General features: G+C 45.1%; 1 long non-coding RNA gene across 1 annotated transcript; it reads left to right on the top strand.

Moving 5' to 3' along the window:
- Window positions 1–545: 545 nt before the first annotated feature.
- On the top strand, window positions 546–24802 carry LOC138823985 (uncharacterized). Its single transcript, XR_011370971.1, has 3 exons — window positions 546–682; window positions 18904–19068; window positions 24724–24802. It is a non-coding gene; the product is annotated as an uncharacterized lncRNA (long non-coding RNA).
- Window positions 24803–25168: the final 366 nt, after the last annotated feature.

Here is a 25168-nt window from a genome sequence, read left to right as displayed (position 1 = left end):
CAAGCACTCAATTGATTTGGTTTTGTTTTTACATATGAACATCGAATATCACGACTGTATTTGCCCACTATTCCGTAGAGGGTCCAACTTGCCCTTGGTTGTGAGAATGATGAGCAGCTTGGTGAGAATGGGACGCAGGGGCTGAGTTCCTGGTGTGTGTGTCTGTGGTCTCGTAATATGTTAGGAGAGAGCCCTTGGCCATGTCACCTGCTGTCTGCTCTGCTTTTGCCTTGGCTTCTCATTTCTCTTGATAAAAAAGATAATTTTGAGCATCTCAACTTTTTTCTTGGTTTCCTTAAGGAGAAAGGAACTGCTGATGAGAAGGTGAGTTGGGGAAGGGAGGTTGAAGATTCCACATGGCAAGGCCACAGGTAGGTCTGCTTGAGAAGAGAAATAGCTAGGAACAGAACTAAACTTAGTAGTGGGGAAAGACCCAAGGGCTTATGGACCAAGGAGTTTGTCCTAGCTGAGTTTGAGTTACAGGATATGAAGTAGGAAAAACAGAGCCTATCTTTTATCTCTTCCAGATGTAATATCACTGGACCAACAAATCTTCCACATGCACTCAGATAGGATAAGGTAGAAGAAGTTTAATTCAGTCCAAGAAGCAGTGGCAGTCACTTCCAGCAGATCCAGACTCTGAAGACACTGAGATGAGCTTGCAACTCTGCAGGGAATTCAGGTATGCAAATATAAGCTTTATGAAATGAGGACATGTCAAGCAAGAACCTGCCTGTATTTCTTTCCTGTGAGATCTCCAAGGACAAGGTGTCTGCAGGTCCATGCTTTCCCTGATGGCTCCTAGGAAGAATCCTTTCTTGTTCCTTTAGCTTGAGGTGTTGGCACACAACCTTTGAGGTTCCCTTGCTCTCAGATGCTTTGCATCAACAAAAGGACACCAGGCTCAATTTAATAACCTAATTTTAAACATTGTCTTTAATTACTTGTAGAAGGGGGTTTTATTTCAACATGTATGTATGTATCTTAATCAGAGATACCCTTTCATCATTCTCCCCCTTCTCACACCATTCATCAACCTTGTTCGATTTTCACATTTGACCATTAAGCATTATTACCATATTCACCTACTATCCTCTCTGTCCAATCCCCTCCTGCAAGCATCCATCTGCCAGTCAAGACCTGGTTCAGCTTTCTAATATTCTTTGTGTTATACTGCCTATTAATTGTTAAAAGGGGTTACCTAATGGAATCTCACTACTGTGTAAACCATGCTTTAGTCAGTTTTATCATTATCTATCTATCATCTATCTATCTATCTATCTATCTATCTATCTATCTATCTATCTATCTATCTATCTATCTATCTATCTATCTATCTATCTATCTAAAATATGTGCTCTTTGAGTCAGGATTACTTCAATATGATGTATTCTAGGTTTATCTATCTATCCATTTCTCTGCAAATGACATAATTTCATTCTTCCTGATGGCTGAATAAGCTTCCATTATATGTCTGTCGGTCTGTCTGTCTATCTGTCTGTCTGTCTGTCTGTCTGTATATCTACATGCCACATTTCCTGAACCCATTCATTGGTGTCAGGGCATTTGGGACAGCATGCTTATTGCGATTAGTGCTGCAATCCACATGGATTACGCAGGTGTCTCTTTTATGTCTAGTGACCTTATTTAACCTGATCACTTTGGCAAAAACCCAGTTTCCATATAATGTCACATTCTGAATACTGGCAATTAGAATTTCAGTGTATTCTTTATTGGGAGGGCTCAATTCAACCTATTATAGATAAGGGAATGACTAACTCAAGGTATGTATATATGACAGGTGAAAATAAGGTTAGGAAAGGTGTCCTAGACAGAAGAGGGGCTGGGAAGGTAGCTCAGTGGTAGAGTGCTTGCCTTGCATGTATGAAGCCCTGGGTTCTATTCCTGAGTACCCCAAAAGCAGAAAAAGCCAGAAGTGGTGCTGTGGCTCAACTGGTAGAGTGCTAGGCTTGAGCTGAAGAGCTGAGGGACAGTGTCTGGGCCCAAAGTTCAGTCCCATGACTGACAAAAAAAATAAAGGAAAAAAGAAAAAAAGAAAGATGACAGAAGAAGGCAAGGCAGAAGAGCATAGGCAAGAAGATATGGAGTGAACATGCTGAACCAGGAGGAATAGGGCTCACACTCTTGATATCCTACTAGATTACAGGTGCCACTAAACACTCCCATTTCCTTGAACCCTGTTCACATCGCCATGACTACCCCATCTCACAGAAACAATAGCACAACCACTGTGGGCATAGGAAGTGATATGACAAAAGTCAGATATACTGCAACACTGTAGTGAAAGCAAGAACACACACATGCACCCTGTGTCTGGGGACTTACCTAGAGAATGACATCTCGCTGAAGTGACTCACAGAGGAGAGAATGTTTAGGGCAAGGCGTTCTCTGGGCGTCTTATTCTACCCAGATGGAAACCTACTCTAGAAAAAATGCTCTCAGGCCAAGGAAAGGCCTTGGGGATGACAGTAGGAATTCCAGAGAAACCTGCTGACCTTCCGAAGTGATCACAGTCCATTGTAGAATTCAGCTTCTTCTGTGTCTTTAGGTAGGGCAAGTTTTAGCTGATACGAAAATGAGCTGTAGGTTTCCTGTGACCCCATGGCCTTAGGGCAAATGGAAACACCCTGGAGGTCCTAGCTCCCTGCTTCTGTGCCAGTGCCCCAGTGTCTTCTTTACCTGCTGCTTCTAAAATCCCCACGAATACTTGGCAAAACTGTTCTTACCATCTAAGGCCCTCTACAACGTGGTAGTGGGAAATGCTGTGTCTTTGGTGGGGAATAATGTGGAATAACGTGCCTGAACTTGGGTCCTCCCACTTATTATGTGCTCTTGTTTGTATCAGGTCAGAACCATCCACTTTTTTTCCTTTTAATATTGATAGAAAAATCCTTACCTGGCAAGATTATGGTGGATTTTATTTTGATTTGTTTTGGTCTTGGTAGTTTGTGACAGGGTATCACCCTGTAGCTTGGACTAGCTTGGAGCTTGCTATGTACACTAGGTTGGCCACAAACTTGTAATCTTCCTGCTTTCTCCCACGTGCTGAACTTACAGGTGGGCACTACTACTATACCTGGCTTATAGTGGGTCTTGTGTCATACCACAGACACATGAAAGTGCTGTTTGTGTAGATCACTGATCATATTGATCCATTTAGAACTCTTCATAGAGTGATACCATATCAGACAATATTGTTGAATAATTCCTCCCTCCCCTCCCCCCCTTCCCCGCAACAGACTGACCAGCTTTGGTGTTTGAGATGAATCAAGTCTCTCTGTTGTCTGTCTGCCTCTCAATCATCTGTGGTGCTGTGGAACAAACCAAAGGCTTTCTCATGCTAAGTATATGCTTCATTTGCCACTGAGCTCCACTCCTAAACTAGTGGAGTAGCTACAACAGACAACAATAAACACTCTGAATATTCCCATCTGATTATTTACCCACAGATTTGCTGTTCCTTACTCTTACAACAAAATCAGGCTAATAAAACTCTTGAGTTAAACCCCAGTCTTTAAGAATTCAAATTAGCTATGTCCACTCTTCCCAGTTCTTCTGGTCTTTGAGGAACTCCTTAGGACCTGAGTTTTAAGGGCCTAATATTGGCCTGACTTGATCATGCTCAGTCAGGGTTAGTAATACCCTCCTCCCCGCTCCTCCTCTCGGGAAAGCCCTTCTGCTGGGTAGCCTAAGGCCTCTCCTGTCAGACTGAGGTACAGAGAAAGGCCTGTCTCCTTAGGAAAGCTGCAGCTGTCTGAGTCCAGAGCCACACAAATCCCACGGCTGCACTTCAGCCATTGAAGTTGTCTGCATGTCAGCTGGCAGAGTGCTTCCCTACTGACAGGTCTCCTATTTAAACCTAATCACCTTTTATATCCACCCAGCTCTCTGAATGCCTCTCCCCACCCAAAGCTTTATATGATGATTGAGAAGAGCTAAACCAACAACTGGCATGATCTCTTGTGAATGGACTCAGTTTATCACCTGGACAAACTCAGAAACTTTAACCCCTATCTTTTCTTTGTTGTAGCAACAGGTGCTGGGGAAGAGAGTGTGGGTGGGCAGGGGAAAGGTGATGGGGTAAGGACTGGAATGGGGCAAGAAGAAGGGAAGAAGACGAAGGAACAAGGAAGAATGGGGCAAAGAAGAAGGTTGTGGAATGCCCTTTGGGAGATTGCTTCATGACTCTGCAGTGGGCTGGGAGAGCATCCTTGTAGCACTCAGGGGTGACAGGGGACACAATGATTTTCCAGCATTGTGAAAAATTTCCTGTGACTGAACTGTGTATTCTATAAGAGGAAAGGTTTCTAAAGACTTTTGCTAAAAATGTCTAAGGGAACAAGTATTTTAAGGAAACATTTGTTTTTCTTTATGTTTTAGAATCCTATATACAAATATCACCATGATTTAAGCACGTTTGGTGACTAGAAAAGAAAGAGTAAAGAAGGAAAAGAAAATAGGGAGGAAGGAAGGAAACATGGGAGAAAGGAAGGAAGGAAAGGAGGAAGGGAGGGAAAGATGAAGGGAGGAAGGGAAGGAGAAAGGAAGGGGAGAAGGGAAAAGGGAAGGCAAGAGAGAGAGAGAAAGCAAGAGAGAGAAGAGGGAAGAGAGGTGTGTGTGTGTGGGTGTGTATGTGTGTGTGTGGAGAGAGAGAAAGAGAGAGAGGGAGAGAGAGAGAAAGAGAAAGATGATTTCACTTAAAACTACCTACCCTGGTGCTTTCTTGCATGGCTTTCTAATTGCTTTGCTTCCATATTCTATCTCCCTGTGATTTATACTAGGTTTGAGGAAGTAGACAGATTGTAGAACCCAGGATTTCTCTAGTCACAAATGATAGAATTTTCATAACCAGCTCAGGCTAGAAGGGGAATTTGTTGGCTCCGGTTACCAAATCAAGGGAGGGAGACATGCAGCTGGCCTCAGGCAATTGGGGACATGAAAGAGACAGAAGGGCACAATTCATGTCCTTCCTATTGGTTTCTGGCCATGTACTAGTCTTGTTTATTCATACTGGCCTTTTGAGGTTGTAACCAAGAGTGCCAGCAATAACCACATTTATCCCCTCTTCTCCCAGGGTTTAATTCAGAGTCTTAGGGAGAGATTGTCTGACTTGGGATTGTGTGATTGGGGCAGCAGATTTTTATAGTTGATAGCTTCTAATAGCATTCAACTGGCTCAGGACTTAAGGAATATATCCCCTGAGGAAGGGGATGTATTGACAGAAGTGGGAGGCGGTGAGCCAGGCAGATAGAATAAGAGATTCATGTTTCATTTCTTGTCTTTCTTGCATTGCCTTCAACAGGGCTTGACCTGGAGCTAGGTAGAAATACACAGACACTGGGAGCCATTTTCCTTCCCACATCCCATCTATCTTCCCTTGTTCATAATTTATCACCAGGCTTGGTCTATCAACAACATTTTCCAGAGTACCTGTACCCTCTTACCAGATGGACTAAAAATCCATTAGGATTCACAGATTTTATAGGTTACCAATTCTGCCAGCAACCTGGCTATAAACATTGGATAAATGAAGAGAGAGAGAGATGGGGGGGGGATGGAGGGAGGGAGAGACAGAGACAAAGACAGAGACAGAGACACACAAATAGAGAAACAGAGACAGAGAGAGACAGAAACAGAGAGATGGGCTGAGGTTCCAGTATCCTCTTTAAGGGTTTACCACCAATGTCATAATTCCTTCTACTAGGTCTACCCTTCTAAAGTATCCACCATTTCCCCATAGTCCTAGAGATTGGTGATCAAAGCTTTAGCAAATGAGCCTTTGGGGACATTGAAAAAATGTGAGCCATAACAGGCATCCATCCAACTTATATTTATCCAGAACTTTTGAAAACATAACTTTTACTTTGTGAGAGCAGTATTAGGTTTGGTAAAAAACAAAAACAAAAGCAAAAAGCAGTGGAAAGTATAGAAAACTCCTATTCAGCCCCAAATTTTCAAAAGCTATTGTGCAATCAACTTTAGTTGGAATCATCATAATAAATCTACTCTGGACTCTGTGAGGAAGGGATGTATCTTCCAAAAAGCAAGGCTTGCAGGCCCAAAGAAACATAGGTCCCATGGTTTCCCTTATTTGCAATATCAAGTATATATGAGTCAAGCGGAAAAGGTCAGATAATGTGATGTCAGGAAAATGAACCCTTAGATATGTATTTTAATGTTTTTTTTCTTTCATGCATGTGTTTCTAACGTATTTATAAGATTATCTCTTTGTTGCTTTGTATGTCCCTCCCCCACAGTATAACCCCTGCTTTCACTATATTTGATGTCAGTATAACTTGTGGAGGAGATGGGGAAAAACCAGTTGTTTAAGGATACAGGTGGACCTGTTGCAACAATGAGAAGTACAAGTTGTCATGTCCAAAACGAGCTTTACAACGTCGGTGTGGGGGGGGGGAGGGGGGGAAGGAGAAGGATTGGGATTGGGGGGGAGGGGGGAGGCTGGGAAGGGATGTGAAGGGTAAACAAAGGAGGAGGCTGCAATGCTTGGTAAGAAATGTACGCATTATCCTGCCCATGTAATTGTAACCCCTCTGTACAGTATGTTCACAAATAAAATAAAATTAAATTAAAAAAAAAAAGAAACCAAGGCTTGGAAGGGTAAGAGGCTTGTTTCTAACCCACAGCCTTTAAGGGGCCAAGTTTGAATGTGACTGCGTGTGTTCATGGGAAGTGAACAAAAGGAAACAAGAACAAAATTTCCAAGGCAGGAAGGGTTGACTCTTCAGTGGCAGATGTCAGGAGACATAATACAGATCCTGGAAGGGTTTGAAAACCCTGAGTTGAGCAAAGGCCCAAGGTTGTCTGCCCACATTATCCTTCAGTCTCCAGTGTACCCTTGCAAGGGGTATGGCAACTTCAAATAAGTGATTCTCCACCTCCGCTTCCTCCTTATCCTTTTCTGCCTTGAGGATCACATAGTACAGCTCAGGTTGGTATCTAGAGATCCTTTGGTCTTTAGATGACCCTACCCACACCTGACTCAGTGATAGAGATCTTCTCCACGACACCTCCCAGCACTGATGTAGATACTGTGACCTCTCCATTTGAATTTCACTGGTACTAACTGGCCCAGCTCTTTGTGTAGAAAGTGTAGGGATGAGGTGGGAGTGGGGGCGGAAAGGGCTCTCCAGATGTATCTGGTGTTCTCTTCCAGTACTTGATTCTCATGCCTGAAAGTGTCTTAGTCCATGAGGTCAGCAGGGCTAAAATTCCAGTTTCTTCTTTCTTTGGCTCCAGTACTGCCCAGCTCCAGTCTCTTGGGGTTAGAGTGTATGTGTCTGTGGGCATGAACCAGGGCAAAGGCGGGGGATGGGAAACTGAGTGGAGTGAGTGAGTGGCTGGAAATATTTTCCAGTTCTTTCTATGTGTCTGCTTTTCCTTACTGGATGTGGAAATGAGCTAGCCGACTGACTCTGTTGGCTGAGATTGGTTACTGCTTACATCATCTGGGCAGCCAGACTGGGGACAGGGTGGGGGGAATGTGGGGAAGAAATTGAGCAGGGCTTAATCCGGTGCTGAGTGAATTGATAGACAAAGGCGGTGGCGATCAGGTAACCTTTTTCCCAAGCACATGCCTTGGGAGGTGGAGAAGAGCCAGAGAGTAATATTAGTGCATGCATGGGGTGCTTTGTGCTTGCTCCGCCCTTCACCCATGCCTGACTTTGTCTGAGTCCCATTGCATTCTGCTCTACATCACTCTCCATTCTGTGGGCTTGGGTTGAGATTATCAGTGGCTGAGTGATACAGAGAGATCCAAGGTGAAACCCTTTTTGGCACTCACTTAGTTGCGTACAGATATTGTATAGGCTAGCTTTTGCATGATAAACCATCCCCAAGGGGAGTGACGGGTGACAACATTCCTTTATTGGCATCTGGGAGTCTGCAGATAAGCAACACGGTCCTGCTGAGTTGTATAAGGCTCCACTGGACTTGGCTAGGCTGGCTTATGAGTGTCTTTGTGCTGGCTGGTCAATGATAGCCTATGGGACTGGAGTTTTTCTGTATACATTCATTCATCTTCCTTCAGGCAAACTTGGCCTTGTTTGTGGGGCAGGAACAGCGTTCCCAGAGACGGAGGGGAATCATGTGAAGTCTCTTGGGGCCCAGGCTTGAGATCTATGTATTATTGTTACTTTTGGCCATATCCTATTGGTCAAAGCAAGTTTCAAGGCCAGTATGGATGACTGAGGAGAGGTTCTATTTCTCGATGGTTAAAAAAATCATAGACATTTTTGCACTTATCATAGTGCACTTATCATAGGAGAGGGGAAAATCATAGTGTGTCTTCTTATTCATGGGGAAATGTTCCAGAACCCCAGTGGACACCTGAAACCACAGATAGTACCAAGTGCTCTAAGTTTGAGTTTATCTTATGAATTAGTCTAAGTTATGAATTAGGTACAATGAGAGATTAACAACAACCAATAATGATATAAAATAATTTTAACAATACAGTATAATGATGGAAGTCATGTAAATATTTTACTACAAAGTTGGGTGTTGATGACTCATGTCTGTAATCCTAGCTACTCAAGAGGCTGACATCTGGGGATCATGATTCAAAGCGAGCCTGGTCAGGAAGGGCCATGAGGCTCTTGTCTCCAATTAAACACCAAAAAAGAAAAAAAACCTGGAAGTAGAGCTGTGGTTCAAGTGATAGAGCACTAATACTGAGCACCAAGGTTCAGGAACAGCATCCAGGCTGAATTCAAGCCTAAGCACCAACACAATAAAAAGAAAATCTTACTGTAGTATGCATAGCACAGGATAGGATAAAGAACAAGATAGAGGGGATAGCTACTATATTTCTTTTAGGGCTGAGTAGAGTAGGAAGGAGTTTGGAGAAAACTTCAACAGGATGAGAAACACACACCTGTTTTTCTTTCTTTTATATTCTTCTTGTCAGAATCCCACCTTGGTGCCACCAGCGCCTACATGGTCCATTTGCTAGGGATGTCATCCTGTGGTGGAAAGTCTCTGCTCTCTGCATCTGGAGGCAAGCGATGCTCCAGCCAGAGTTTCTGGTGGCTGAAAAAGGGAGAGTCCCAAACCCAGGTTTCTATTAACATGACAGAAATGTTAGGAGTGAACCTCGCTCTCCAGTTGAGCTTCTGCCTTACTTCTCACTGGGACTTCTGAGTTATATGGAACTGTGGATGTGAGGAGGGATAAGTGTAAGTAAAATTTGTTCATTCCATTGCAAATGAAAAATAAATCAACTCATTCTTCTTACTTTGGGGCAGTCGGGTGGGTTATGCCATTCAGCCTGTAGCTTCCACTTACGATGTTTGACCCAGTGTTGGAGGTAGGGTAGGTAAGTCACTAAATGGGGTAGTTCCAGCAAGAGCAAAAGCTATGATTGTAAGTATTGTACCCAAGGGACACTTCCAGCTTTTTTCTTTTTGCTTATGTGGTACTGAGGAATCAAACCCAGGGCCTTGAGCATGCAAGGCAAGCGCTCTACCACTGAGCCACCTTCCCAGCCCTCCCCAAATACCTTATGGCGTCATCTCTTGGCACCGATTTCTTTTTCCTTCTTCATAACTTCAAAGTTAGAAGATTCTTTTTATTTTTTAACCATGAGTCTTAACAAGGTCAGTGTATGATTGTTGTTGTTTTTTTCTTTATTAAGAACTTTCATCTTTCCAATTAAAGGAAACACAGATTCTCTGGCATACATGAATTAGCTAGCTTTACTCCTTACGAGCTATGGGACCATCATTAGTCAACCAAGGGTCAAGTGAACACAAGCACTGCACTGTCCTTATGGACAATCTGGTAACCAAGATGGCTGGCTAGCATTTACAGCCTGAGTATGCTGGAAAAGGAGTGGCACTCATCCCAAGTGGGACAGAGTGGAATGGCTTGAGGAAGATTTTGTGCTCTGCCTCCAAGATATGACTGCATCCTATCTTAACTGCTTGAGCTTATGATGATGACCTTGTTTGGCAAAAAGGGGCCTTTACAGACCCAATGAAGGATCTTGAGGTGAGAGGAGTGTCCTGGACAATCCAGGTGGGCCTTAAATCCAATGAAAAGTTCAATGAGAAAGCAAAGGGAGAATTGAATCACACAAAAGTGGAAAAGACAACGTGATTGACCACAGAGACTGGAATGATAAGGTCATAAGTCAAAGGAACATTGACAGCCACCAGAAACTGAAGAGGTAAAGAACAAAATTTTCCTCAGAGCCTACAGGGGAAGCACGACACTAATGGTACCTTGATTCTAAACCTCTGGCCTTTTAGAACAGTGATAACTAATTCCTGTTATCTCTGAGCCATTTTGTCTGTCCTAATTTGTCCTAACAGCTATAGGAAACTAATTCAATAGATCTACAGAGAGGACCAGGTACCAGCGAACTCAAACTTCTACAAAAGTCAAAGGGAGGGCTAAGAGAATCAATTCCCAGACTTGCCTTTATCCTTGACCACCAGATAGTGCCTCCCATTGGCCAGATCCCAATGAATGACATGAACCCTGGGTGTGGCTCCTGGAGCCCAGAGCAAGACAGAAGAGGTTGGCGAGAGAACCTGGAAGGACAAAGGCAAGCCACCCAGCATGCACGCTCTTATGGGAAAAGCACAACTGGGTTGTAAACATTGGAAGGAGGCAAGAATGAGATTTCTGTTAAGAATTTGTGCTTTGTAGCATTGAGAGGAAAAGGTATTTCTGGAGATGCCAATGGAAGAAGTGAAAGTTCAAATGGTGTCTGGCAAGTGAGGAAAAGTGACCGGATGAGCCAAGATGAGGAACTGACTTATAACCTGCATCTCTCTGTGCTCAGGAGAGAGCTGAACTGATGGCAGGATACCGTCTGAGGGATTTACACCCTGCGTATGCATAGGAAGGAGAGGGAAGAACCAGGGAGCGACTGTGTAACAGTGTAGAATACTGACTTTTCTTCTTGCAATTTCCTACCATTGTGGTTCCATCAAGAATGGGGTCATTGCTCCCCCATGGAGAGCCCTAACTATCTCTTCTACTGACATGGAAAGACAATTCACTAAGAGCCAGGCTCCAAGCCTTGTGGAACCCCACTTCCCTGAAAGACGTCACAGTTGTGTTGGGGTCAGTTGTGTGTTATTTGTTTGAGGAGGCATGGAGCTGAAAGGATTGACTCAGGGCTGGATGCATCACAGGATGCCACAGCAGTTCTGGGGTCATTGTTGTTAAGAAGCATCGGAAGAGGAGGTTGAACTGAATTCCATCACAGTCTGTGATTCCTCCTCTGTACTTTGCTTTCCTTGTGTCTCTCTCAGTAAAGTGGGGAGAATGAGTTTTCTTCATGTGTTTTAGAAAGTGTTTGGAAAGAAAAAATAATGGCAAACAAATCAAAGGAAGTAAATAAGACCTATGAATATCAGCCTATACAAAATTATTTAATTATAAAGAGGGAAGAACAGACAAAAAGGCTATGGAGATGGAGGATAGAAACCACATAAATATGTACTTAAGGAGGAAAAGCAAGCTTATTCCATTCTCCCTTCTCTGCTCAATACATTTTGTTTCTCTTTCCCAAATAATCCAAACAAATAATGGTTTATAAAGATCTTTTACCCAATATATGAAGGTTCACTAAGGAGATTCTTCTTATGGGTAAACTTCTTGGTACCTTTTATTTTATGGTTCCTCTGTCACTACTTGGTAAGGTGCAAATAACCACACAAAACCCCAAAAGTGCATGAAGAATTTGTTCAATACCCTGCCAAATGTGTCTGAGCCAGAGAGGTGGGTACCTGACTTGTGGAGGAGCCCTTTGGCCCAAGGAGACATTTTTGTGTCTTGTAACTCACATTTCATTGGAAGCAAAGGCTGCCTCTGAAATGAATGGAGAAGCAGGGGTCTCCTAATCTGTATGGCTAGATACTCTAGGCCTTTGTATGTTCTGTCTACTGGCAATGCTATACCATGAAATTGGCCCTACTGCCATACCTGATGAACAGGGTCTTGGACTTGGCAGTGAGGGGCTGTACGTGTGGACTGAGTCACAGCAGACTCAGAGTCCTGGATTAGGGCCTCTGGGGACTGGTCACCTGCAGGGCTCATTATAGAAGAGGCCAGGTGCTTGGAGTGTCCCCAATGTAATAGAGAGTACACTGTCATGAGTTTGAAAAATATCCCTGTGAGAGATATAAATAAAGACTCTAAACCTGAAGCCAAGGATTTAGAAAGCCATCCTTAAACACAGGATAATTTATAGCCACTGCCTTCCTTTCCCGTAGATGACTCAGCCCTGTAGGCTTGGTAGGCCCAGGCTGCTCCAGTAACCTTTGAGTTTGGCCGAAAAGGGTACAGCTGAAGCTGGCCTCAAGGAACCCCATGATCCAATCACCCAGCTACTGAGTGCACAAACTCCTGTGGGCTCCCTTCCTCTGTTCCCAAACAAATCCTGAGCTAAGATATAGGGGACTTGGGAACTTCCAGCTTGCTGACCCTTGTGGCCTACTAAACTGGTTCCCATCTTCTGGATTGTGATAGATTCTTCTATTGAATCGTAGACCCAGGTGGCCTCTTTCTATATTTCTACCATTCCCTGGTTGGACTTCCAGGCACTGGGCTCACCCTCTGGAGCAATCTCAGGACAAAAACCCACTTGAACCCATGGAGGATTCTTTTTTTTCTCCTCTCAGAGACTTTTGAGCCCAACAGAAAGAATAAAAATACTTTTTTTTTTCTTTTAAGGAATAATTGCCCAAGTGTAGTGCCCCCAATGGCTGAACAAAGGGACTGATAGAGATAGACTTAACCATGGTGGTAAGTTTATGATGGAAAGTAGCCAGCAAGGAACAGAGTTAGAGTTTAAATTCTCTCCCTGCTCCCTGTCTCCTGCACCTGCCTTCTTTCATTATATTTTTAGCAGATAGTCCAGACAACCATGTCTAAGAGACAAACATGAACACTGAGGGTGAATATCAAAACCAAAGGGTGCTTCTTTTACTTCCATTTTTTTCCTCCCCTAAAATCCTTCCAGGAGTGTGGAGAATACTGGAAGTGCTTGAAGGTCTTTTAGCCACATGTCTTGCCCCAGCTTGGATCTCAGGAATGTTTCTATGCCAAGGTCTATATGCCTGGCTGTCCAAGTGTAGAGATAAAAAATATCCACCATTCAAGACTATTTTAAAAACAGTTCAGCTCTTTGCTTAAATGGCTCAGCCGGCCCAAATCAAATTTTCTCTACTTTAGAAGATGAATTTGTGCAACTTACATAATTTTAGCCCAGGGCACAGCATATAATAGGCATGCAGCAATTATTGAATAGATGAATAAATCCTTAAATTGGTAATCATGTGTCTTAATTCATCATAAATCAAACCACACACGTACACACACACACATACCCATCAGTGTGTATGTGTGTGTGTGTGTGTGTGTGCGTGTGCGCACGCACACACACATGCTCCTTCAAGGGTATGTCTCCAAATAACTTCCTAGGAACACTATGATGCTATGATCCACATTCTGCGTACATGTTGTTGTATACTGATATTTTCATTAATCCCTGGAAGAAGTCTCAAGTCAGCCAAGTTGAAACACACACACTCTCTCTGTCTCTCTCTCCAAACCTGTGCTACCAACTTCACACATGATAGAAAGCAGTGTATTTTGTTTGCTGACTACTTGAAAGGATTTCTTTCTGCTAGGCCAGGCCTGGCCTTGTTGAGAATGTGTATTGCCTCCTCTAGGTTCCTTTGCTCAGGCTTTGCAAGTTTGTCTTCTGTTCTCTACCACTTCTTTCTGATAGTTTTATTGGGTGATGGTCTTAGACCCTCCTTCCTTAAAAGGGGGATTCCTAAACACCTCTTTCTTTTCACATAATGAAAGTCAGAAAGCCTGTGATTAAGATGATTGATAGTTCACATGGATTAGATTTAGAGACACCTAATTTTTTTTTTTTTGGTTGATCGTGGGGGCTGAACTCTGGGCCTGGGCGCTGTCCCTCAGCTCTTCAGCTCAAGGCTAGAGCTCTACCAGTTGAGCCACAGTGCTCCTTCTGGCTCTTTTTTTCCTGCTTATGTGGTGCTGAGGAATCAAACCCAGGGCCTCATGCGTGCGAGGCAAGCACTCTACCACTGAGCCAACTTCCCAGCCCGACCCTTAAATTTTATAGGAGAGAAACTGAACTGATTCAGGGTGCTGGTGGCTCACATATGTAATTGTAGCTACTCGGAAGGCTGAGATCTGAGGATCATGGTTTGAAGCCATCCCAAGGAGGAAAGTCTGTGAGAGTCTTATCTCCAATTAACCACCAAAATCCAGAAGTGGTGCTGTGGCTCAAGTTGTGTCAACCTTGAGTAAAAAAGCTAAGGTACTATGCCCAGGCCTTGTACTGGCATAAAAACAAAAAGAAAAAAGCATAATTGTAGAAAATGAAAATGGTAAATTTGCATAAATACTAAGTCACAACAACTTAGCCCCTTATTCTGATCTAGAATTGGAGCATACTAATGGTTAAATGAGATCCATGATAAAATCCCATAAGCTTCCTGAGACTGACTTAGGTTGCCCTTTCTGCCCTTCTGATAGCTGATCACTGTCTTGGATGCAGCTTCCAATGGTCTCTTCTGCATTTGTGGTTAGGAATTTACAGACTTGGCTTTGTTCTCTACTCACTGTCTAGCTTTCAGTCCCGTATGGTCTACTTTCTGAAGTTCACCACCAGACACAAGAATTTCAGACCCACCAGCCCTTCTCTTGATTCTGGAAGATGTAGGGAGTTCACCCTTTTGCTTTCTGGTTTCTCCTCCTGAGTTAGAGAGGGCCCTTGTGTTCCACTGTGAAATGAACCTTGGCTGCTCCTCTGTCTCCATTCACCCTGGTCACCTGCAGTTCTAGCCTGAACAAGCTATAGACATAGGATACTGCTTAGGGTCCTACAGGGTCTCCTAGAGCTAAAAGCTACAAACCACTAGTCCTGTTCGGTAGGGAGGGCTGGAAGGAAGACAAATACACACGAGTATTCTGTTGCCTGAACAATAAGGACTATGTGCACGCACATGGGCGACAGGCATGGCCTTTGGCCAAAAGCGACACAATCGTGACCTGACAGACTTGTAAGATGGGCTGCTCACGTGTACTACAGCCGAGTGGAGGGCATCATACACATGACTAGCCTGGGAAAAGAAGGTCTGTAGTCTTAGGAGATATTTCAGGTCAGTGAGTGGGGAGAGAGATGGGGAGGAGAGGGGAAAGGGGAGGAGGAGGGTGAGGATGAGAGGGAAGGGGGGAAAGGGGGAGAGGGGGAGTGGAGGAGGGGGTGGGCGAGAGAATCCACCTTGCAAATCCTTCCCTAACCCCCTACCCCCCCCCATATCTCCACTCCTCAAGTCAGCAGAGCCTGTGGCATGGGCTAGACCAGGGCCAGTCCAGGGCCAGCTGCTTCTGCCTTGTAACCAGAGCCTGTGCTGCAGGGGGCTCCTGACAGCTGCAGAGATAAGGGGAAGGCCACAGTTTCTGAAGACTGCATGATCCATGTACCCATGTGTGTTGGGGGTGGGGTGGAGGAGCAGCTGATCCTTATCATTTTCCTAAGCCAGGCTGTGGCAGTGGAGAGGAACGAGGTAGGCCACGTGGCAGCTACCTCTCTCTCAGGGTGGTAGATTTGGGGATCTTTCCATTAACTTTACTATAGGTTTACTCTTAAAACCACCATCTCTCCGTGGAGCTGCTTTCTGTGAGGTCAAGGGAGGTGAGAGGGGAGCTCTGTAGGTTTCACTGGTCTGTTTCCCCCAGGCTTTATGGTTGTCTTCATAAACATTAGGAAAAATACATAGTGAAACTGTGGATCAGGCAGGGTTCTAGATGCTCCTCCACTTCTGGTCTCCCATCACAGGACATTTTTGTCTTTTTTCTCATCTGGGTTCTTTCAGCCCTGGGAGTCAGAGTTGGTACTTCCCTCCTCACAGTCAGGGGCACCCCCACGAGGCTGGGGCAGATAGCAGTCCCTGCCCATGTCTGGAGAGGCCCAAGTTTCTTCCAGTTATGGCAACCTGCCTGTCCTTCAGCATGCTGTGTCCTGATTCTTCCCATCAGGCCCATATCTGGTCCTTACAGGTCAGGTTCCTTGCACCCTCCATTTCATTTCTCTTCTATTAATTGGCCCTCTAGCAGCTGCCTCTGCCCATGTCCTGGACACCAGTCGCAGATGGTTAGAATGTTCTTTCCTTTGATCTCCCATCCCCTTCCACTTTGGTCAGGGTGAGAGGTGGCAAGAGGGAAGATAGGCTTAGCTCAAGTAGAGTCCAGCCTCCACCTGGCCCGTGACCCTGCACAGTCAGGCTGTACCTCTCGGGCCTGTCCCTCTTCTGATGGCTGTCAAGGCAGAACTGGGGCTCATGAGGTTTTGCTGAGTTTGATCAGCAGCTGTTTCAGAAAGGAAAAGGTGCCTGTAAGACCATGGAGGCGAGGAAACAACCAAACCCAAGGTAGTTACAGCTGAAGATCAGAATTCCCATCCACGCTTAGCTACTGATTAGCTGTGGGGCTTTAATCAGTTTCCTCCTCAGTTAAAAGAGGAATGGTTCCAATTTGTACTTTTTGGTGTACATGCCAGCAGCAGGCACATGCTAGGAAGGTGTGTTAGTAACAAGGAAGAAAGAAGAAAGTAATGAGGGAGGGAGGAAGTAATGAGTGAAGGGAGAAGAATTAGAGGGAGAAAGGAGAAAAGAAAGGAAGGAAGGAGGAAGGAGGGGAAGGAGAAGAGGAATGAGGGAGGAAGGATAGATAAGGAGGGAGGAAGGAAAGAAGAAAATGAAGGAAGGAAGGAACTTTGAGGATCCTAGGTATGGTTCATTCTATCTATCTATCTATCTATCTATCTATCTATCTATCTATCTATCTATCTATCTATCTATCTATCTATCTATCTATCTATCTATCTGTTGATCACTCTGTTTATCCACTCAACTATTTTTGTGAAACTTGGATGAAATGACTTAGAGGCATCAGGGTTGGCAGGTCTGGTCTCAAAACTTGTTTTATCTCAGCTTTGCAATTGGTCCTTTGCTGATGAGGTTTTATGTTCCTGTTCTCTCTTTGATCAAAATCCCAGGAACAAGAAGAGCACCCACCCTATGCCTAGCCAGAAGTGGCTGTTTACATAGAAGTTGGTTTATGTTCCTGTGGACTTCTGGGCCAAGAGAAATGCCTGGCCATCCCCTGGTCTCCCTTCCCTTCCCACATTCCCCTCATTCTCCAGCCTCCTGGTTTTTCCTTATCCCTATCCTCAGTTTTGGAACTTTCCCTACTCCTTCCACTTCAAGGTCACTGTGCTACTCTCTGCTGCATCCTGCTGCTTTCCTACTGAGTGACCCCAGCAAGTCACTAAACCTCACTGGATCTCACTTTCCTTATCAGTAAAAAGAAATCCCAGGTAAATGTGTCTTGGTAGGAACTGGCCCTGAGTCCATACCCAAGGACAGTGGCTTCTGCCATTTTTGGTACAAAAAAGTCCCTCTTCTTTTTATTCTTGGGAGCTGTCAGTATCTATCCCATCCCTTAACCTGCTTCTTCCTGAAACAAAGATTGAGTTTTGGGTGAGACATTTTTTTCCCCTAACTTCCATTTTCTATTGTCACCAAAGGTAAACCCATCACTCCCCTTCCCTACCTGCTCATGTCATTGTTTTATTGAAGGCAGGAGAAGTTATACAGATTTCAGAAAGTTACAAAGTCTACTAGCTTAAACCTGAGTAGCAACTGCCCTGTTGGGATGGTAACGAGAAGCTCTTTTGGGTGTTGGCCTTCTACTTAATTATTTATTTTGCATAAAACACATGATTATTTACTAACTAAGGACTCCAACCTCATCAGACCACCTCTTTGAAATAATTACCTATAGTTAAAGAGTTCTTCTCTCCATTCTGGTAAGGTACCCTAAGATAATAGCCATTTACAAGCCATGAGAAGGGTCCTTTCCAAAAACTAACCATGCCATCACCTTGACCTTGACATTGAAATTCTAGCCTCTGCAATCATTATTGAGTGTTAATGATCACAAATTCCCAATGCTCTTGATGCCAATTTTTGTTGACCTGAAGGACATCTTCAACCTAGAGGTGGAGAAGCCTTAGGACAAAGGATGTGACTTTCTACCACACAGGAACTTACCTTGTGAACACTTCAAATCAAAATATTGTGACACTTGACCTGCTTTCAACCATTTCCTTGGCATCTTGTCCCTGTTTTTTTACATAGGCTCTAGACCAACACAGTGGACAACAAGCCCTTGGGCACTCCTCAAGTGTAGGGGAGAATGGAGAGCTTGGAGTCTTGTTCTGATTCCCAGCCTGATGAGGGCTGTAGGAAGTAGCTTTGAGCTTCAGATTCTCTCTTTGTGACAGAATGAATTTGAGACTGTTTGTCCTTAATGTCTCCCAACGCTCAAGTCTTCTTTTGTCTACAAAGTTTTGCAGGTGACGAGATGGGGCCAACTAGATAGGCCTCTGGCTTATATGATCTAGGTCCCTTAATAACAGATCCTGAAACTGCTGATGCCGAGAAGCACAGCTAACTGAAGGGAGAATGGACGTTTGGCATCCCTGCTTTCATTTTGTGTCTGTCTCCTTCGTTCTGAGCCATTGTCTCCTGCAGTCACTTTGCAATTACTGTGGAATCCAGGACAGACTGGAATGATCAGCATCTTCATCCATAAGGTTGGAGAAAAATACCCTCAGGGAAAGGTCCAGCCAAACCTTCCCAGGAAACACCACCTTCCAGAAAATGGATCACCTGTTTATCCTAACCAGGGATGACACCAATGACAACAACGTGTCTGGAAACACTCCCGAACACACCTGTAACTAGAACACACCTGTGACCAGAACTGTTAAATAATTATGCACACCTCTCTCTTTCTCTCCAGAATTCTTTGTCTGTTTAAACCTAAAAGCTCGTGTCTGAACCCAGAGAGGGCTGAAGGTGGATGCAAGTGCTAACTTTGACTCTTCCCAGGACTTCCTGTGCCATATAATAAATCTTCCTTCTCTGCTCTTAAAAAAAAAGAAAGAAAGAAAAGAAATTGTTGCAGGTAAGACATTTGAGATGAAAATAATCAAATACAATAATGAAATAAAGAGGAAGGAACAGGGTAGGGACTTACTCATCGACCTGAGATTGTTCTTTGTCACAGTTAATTGCTAGCTAAAGCAATGATAAAATTTATTCTGCATTTTCATTGGCCAGAATACAGGTGACAGAGTTCATAAAATATCCCCCTAGTACCTTTGGACCTTCCATTTTTGTTGTGTTTTTCTTTCCCATTCCATTCCTGATGTGAAACCAATGCACGGTCAGTAAGGTTGTAGACAGTATTAAGATTTTCTGTCCTCTCCTGTAGCTCCTCCAAATGTCTCTCCTAGTTTAGAGTAGAGTTGAGTTGTGGCATTTTCAGGGTGGTGTTTTAAGGGTGAGGTTTCTGCCACCAGAAGGGATAAGAATCTGGTCTGGACACTGCAATTTAAATATATAAATATGAATATCTATCTATCTATATTTGTTGTGTGTGTTTGAACTAAGGGTGTCACACTTGCTCAGCTTGCTAGCTTGGCTAGTACTCTACCACTTGAGCCATGTCGCTGATGTGCTTTTTGGTGGCTCTTTTGGATATAGACTCTAGCAAGGTTTTTCTACTTGGACTGGTCTTGAAAAATGATCCCCTGGATCTTTGCCTCTTGAGTAGCTAGGATTACTGGTGTGAGCCACCAGAGCCTTGTGTATCACACTGTTCCCATGCCTCTTTCCTCCAGCTATTTGCCCTCTTTGGCCTTTGCTTTTCACCTGGTGTTACTTCCTCTCATCTGCTGCATGGTGACTGTAGTGGGTGTGGGGAGGCAGAACAGAGAATTGGCACCAGGTTGCTAAGGTTATGAAATTCCAGATCTTCTTCAGACAACTCCAGCTCTTGGATGACTCTTCCTTATTCAGTAGTTGGCTGGGTTGAGTGTGGTAGCACATGACTGTAACCTCAGCACCTGGGAGACTGAGAGGAAGGAGGAATGCCAGTTTGAGACCAACTTGGTCTTCAGAGCCAGAACCAGTCTCAAAAACAACAACAACCAGACTACCAAACCTAAAACAAAGTAAAAAATCAATAAAATAAGACAAAACAAAGCCAAAAATGGCAACAAAAAGTTGACTGAGAGATGTAGTTGTGAAATGCTCATTGACTTTGACCCTGGGTGTGAGAAAGTCATAAGAGATTTCTTTAGCAGTGGTTCTCACAGGTTAAGTGGAAAATCACTGGGGAGCTTGATAAAATAGTATCAGTTGACAGTTCCATCCCCTTTCCCCCCCATTGATTCTGATTCAGTAAGAATGGGGAAGGGCCCAATAATGAACAAGCTCTTCAAGTGAACCTGGGGCAGCTGGTCCCAATGACACTGTGAATACTTGCAAATTCTGTTGACTCATCCCATAGTAGGTGCATCACTCTCAGGCTTGTCCAACCATAATAATCTGCTCAAGTCCATTTCTGGGTACTTACCTTTCCCTGGTTAATGGTAGGATGGAGGAGGCCTGAACTGGGCGAGGCTAGCTGCTCCTCCTCCCTGCCTGCCACTGTGCTCTCAGGAAAGCAGATCCCTGATCTGCTGGCACTGGGTCATCACTCATGCTCACAGGTGCTCTGTTAGCTTGAAAGACTTCCTCTGCTCTCTCCTTATGGGTGCCCTGATTTAGGAAAGAAGGTGAAAAGAAGAAAGGGAGAGAGAGAGAGGAAGGAAGGAAAGAAAGTAGGAAGGAAAGAAGGGAGGGAGGGAGGAAGGAAGAAAGGAAGGGACAGAAAAAAGGATGGAAGGAAGAAGGAAGGAAGGAAAGAGAGTAGAAAGGGAAGAAGGGAGGGAGGAAGGAAGGAAGGAAGAAAGGAAGGGACAGAAAAAAGGAAGGAAGGAAGAAGGAAGGAAGAAAGGAAGGAAGGAAGGAAGGAAAGGAAAGAACTTTCTGGATTGCTTTTTCAAGTATTGAAGCAGAAATTTAAAAAAAAAGGTGGACTTCAGGCTTGCAAGTTATTGGCAGGTCTGTCTTTATGATTTCCAACTTTGTTACTGGTCACTTAACGGTGAGGCATTCCAATCTGTCCCTGTATGTATACCATACAATTCCAAAGGCAAGATCTTGTTGTCAACAGCTAGAAATCTTTCTGAGCAGTGGTGGACCTGGGACTGCTGGGGCTCACGTTTCAGGAGCCATCCTTGGCTTCAGACTCTGTCTCGGTGTGGCCACATTCTTTGAAATCCCTTTTACTACTCTTCTAGCCAACCCACATACTGGAAATATCTTTAATCTTGCAAGGAGACTTATTTCTATCATTTTCTTTTTTAATTCTAAAAGAGAAGTCACTAATTTTACCAGTAAAAGCTCCAGTTTGGATCAGTGAATTGGCCAAGTCTTATGTATGATCAGATCTGGATGACTGAAGGACGTGTGTGTGTGTGTGTGTGTGTGTGTGTGTGTGTGTGTGTGTGTGTGTGTGTGTGTGTGTGTGTGTGTGTGTGTGTGTGTGTGTGTGTGTGTGTGTGTGTGTGTGTGCGCGCGCGCGCGCATTCGCAGCATAATAAACTTGCTTGGTCTCCTTCTTCATTCCCTCCCTCTGATCCCCACCAGCTGGGGGCATTTCCACTACATCCGTCTCTAAGCAATCCTTGCATAGGATTTGCTCTCTTCGGAGTTGGCTTCTGGGGTAGTAGAATCACCAGAGGGGGTTTATTAAACATGTAGATTTCAATTCCCACCCTAATACTGATTCAGGAGGGTGAGGGCCCAGAATCTGCCCTTTCACAGATTCCGCAGGGATCCTTCTGTCTGTGGCCCCAGGCCCCTCTTTGAGAGCTGCCACTGCAGCCCCTCTAGGCAGTGAGTGAGGGATACGGCCACGGATCAGGTGGATAGGAGCTTAGGCTCCTGCAGCCCAAGGCCTGCCGTGACATCTGCTGATCCGACAACTCCAAGTGGCTTGGCTTTAACCAGGAACAAATTGCTGCAGCCTCCCATCCAGCTGGCACCAAGTCTGGTGTCAGCCTGGCCCTCCAGGCTGGGTCAGTTACACTGACCCCAGAGGGGCTCTTTTCAGACCCACGCTGCTGAGTGTTTGCGAACTGTGAGGCCCTTCTGGACACTTGTTCTTTTATGTCTGGCCGTTGCCCAAGTCCCCCATTTTTGTGTGTGTTTTTTTGTGTGTCCTGGTTAAACACACACACACACACACACACACACACACACACACACACACACATACACACACACACACACACACACACACACTTCTTTATTTTAGGGGCATAGTGGTGGGCCAGGATCCCAAAGCAAAGTACGTTTAGTAATCACCCACACAAGCCTTCTTGCCACACCTTCTGGACTGAATCTAGGTTCCATCGATTTCTAGCTGTGAGGGTTTTTTTTTCTTCTGAGCTGTATTTGTTGTTCCTAAGAACCGTTTATATGTCATATAGTGAATGAATGCTCTGAAAACACGAGCTAATCTTACTGCGCAGGCTGGGCAGGCCTCCCTCGCTCCAGGTGACAGGGTGTCACTTGTACTCTCCAGGAAGCAATGGATCAGTCACCCCTGGGCCGTGAGGTCCCTCCCGATGTCTCCTTAGCTCTGTGCCGGTGCAGGGCAGCATGGAGAGCGGGGAGGGAGACACGTGGAATGGACGCTTTGTGGCTTGCATGCTTGCTTTTGGACTGCAGACAGATGAGTAGGGATTGGCTCTCGGTGCAACCGGAGGGCGTGAAACTGTAGGATGGGCTGGAAAGCGGCCTGGTTCAACATGCAACCCCACCATCACCACACCCACACCACACACACTCACACCCCCATACCACCACCTCACCCCCACACCACACACTCACCCATACCATCACCCACCCTCACACCACACACACTCACACACCCACATACCCATACCACATACTCCCACACCCCCACACCACACACTCACACACCCATGCCACCCCCACAATCCCATACCACACACACACATACACACACCCTCACCCACACCTCACACCACACATAGTCACACACCTATGCCCAAGCTCACATCCCATGCCACACATTCACACCCCCATGCCACACACTCACCCTCTCTCCCACAGACCCATGCACTCACACATGCCCTCTCTTTCTCACACACCAATGCCCTTACCCACACCTGCTCATAACCTTACACGCACCCATGTGCTCACCCATACCCTCTCTCCCACTGATGTACACCTATGTAACCCTTACACATGCTCACACACGTGCCCTCATACCTTTCCCATTTTGATACACTTCTGCACATCCACACAATCACACACTCATACAGACACACACACATCACACACTTCTTCCTATACATGCTTTATTCACATACATGCTTACATGTGTTCACTCGCACTCACATACCTAGTCCTCTACATTCTCACGCATACACATTCTCTAGCATATTCTTACATTCACACATGCACCCATAAGCTGGTACTCACACATTCACATAGACATGCACTCTCATATGCTCACACAGATACACTCACATGCTTGTCACACAGCTCATTTTACTCACACTCATCTATGTGCACTCACAGTCACTACACTTGCCCATGTGCCTTCCGGGCAGTGAGTTCAGTAGCCTTTCTAGGAGTGGCAGGAGCTGGGAAGAGGGGTGGGAGGAATCCATGGGGATTCGGGGTACCACATGTATGCTTGTCTTAGGGTGGCCCCAGGGAAGGCACGCTTGCTTGATCCCTGCGTCTCTTGAGTCAGATACCCGTGGGCAAAACCATGCCTGTTATCCAGCTGACGACTACAAAGGCAGCAAGATTTGTAAAGGAGGAGACATGTAGACATGTTTGAGAAAATCTGCCTGGGAATGCCAGCAATAATAGTGGATCGTAGGGGCTATATTCCCTGTACTTGGGAGGCAGAGACAGGATGATTGCAAGTTCAAGGCCAGCCTGGGCTATGTAATCTCAACCTACTTTGGAATATAGAGAGATAATCTTTCATAAACAATCAAAAAGAGCAACCACCCCCCCCCAAAAGAAAAAACTAGCTCAATTTATAATCCAAGCTACTTAGGAGACAGACACCTGGAAGATCATGATTTAAAGATGATTTAAAGTCAGCCAGCACAGAAAAGTTCATACAACCCTATGTCCAATTAGCCAGCAAAAAAATGTTGGACTGGAGGCATGGCTCAAGTTGTAGTGCCAAAAAAGCCATGAGCCAAAAAAAAGCCAACCAAGAGCCCAATGTTCTGAATTTAAGCTTCAGTGTACGTGTTTCCCCCACTCTGCGCCCTCCCCCCAATTACTAATGATAGGAAGACACAGCTATGTGCCAGGCACATTCTGTGTGCACAGCATACTCAATCTGCTCAACTAATAGTAGGCAGGATCATGCTCTTGTTTCACAGAGGAAGAAACTGAGGCATGGCAAGTTTCATTGTCTTGCTCAGAGTTCCTCAGCTCCCATGTGTGGGAGTTGGGCATGAACCCAGGCAGTCAGCCCTCAGCCTCCACCGCCATCACACAGAGAACGGTGATGTTTGGACTGAACTCGGAGCCTGTGTGGGGGGCGGGGATATGGCAGGTGAACAGAAGGCAGATGAGTAGGAGAGTGGGAAAGGCAGCCAAGTAGGAGCTGGATCTGGGAGTGGCTTGAACATTCGTATAAGAAGTTTGTTTTTTTTTTGCTTTGTAGATGGTGGGAAGAACAGAGGCCACAAGAGAAGAGCGCACTGTATTTTAGGAAGATGACTTGACAGGATGGACGTTGAAGGTCAGGAGACAAAGGAGGGATGCTCTGGTGTGGTCTACATGGAAGAGATGGAGATTGGGAAAGCCCAAGGGTAATAGGAATCTTGTGTGGGGAGGCCTGTTGAGGAGATGCAGGCAACTGCGCGGTGTTCTCACTAATTTCAAGAGATGGCCATTGGGGAGAAGGAAGGGCTTTGAGTTTGACAGGGAAGTTTGCACTGGGGACCCTGGAAGGACAGAGGCCTATTACCCATATAAAGAACACAGAAGGAGATGATGGGCAGGAGAGGCAGTGAGGAATGGGGTATGGATGTGCCCATTTGGTGGGGGCTTAGGCGACAGGCCTGGGGCTATACAGCTGCAGAGGCTCCGTGGACCCCCGAGCTCAT

This window comes from Dipodomys merriami, unplaced genomic scaffold (assembly GCF_024711535.1).
Source record: "Dipodomys merriami isolate MVZ:Mamm:240054 unplaced genomic scaffold, mDipMer1.0.p SCAF_1, whole genome shotgun sequence".
Classification (NCBI taxonomy): Eukaryota; Metazoa; Chordata; class Mammalia; order Rodentia; family Heteromyidae; genus Dipodomys; species Dipodomys merriami.
The sequence above is the reverse complement of the archived record's forward strand: the minus strand, read 5'-3'. Positions and strand labels throughout refer to the sequence as shown.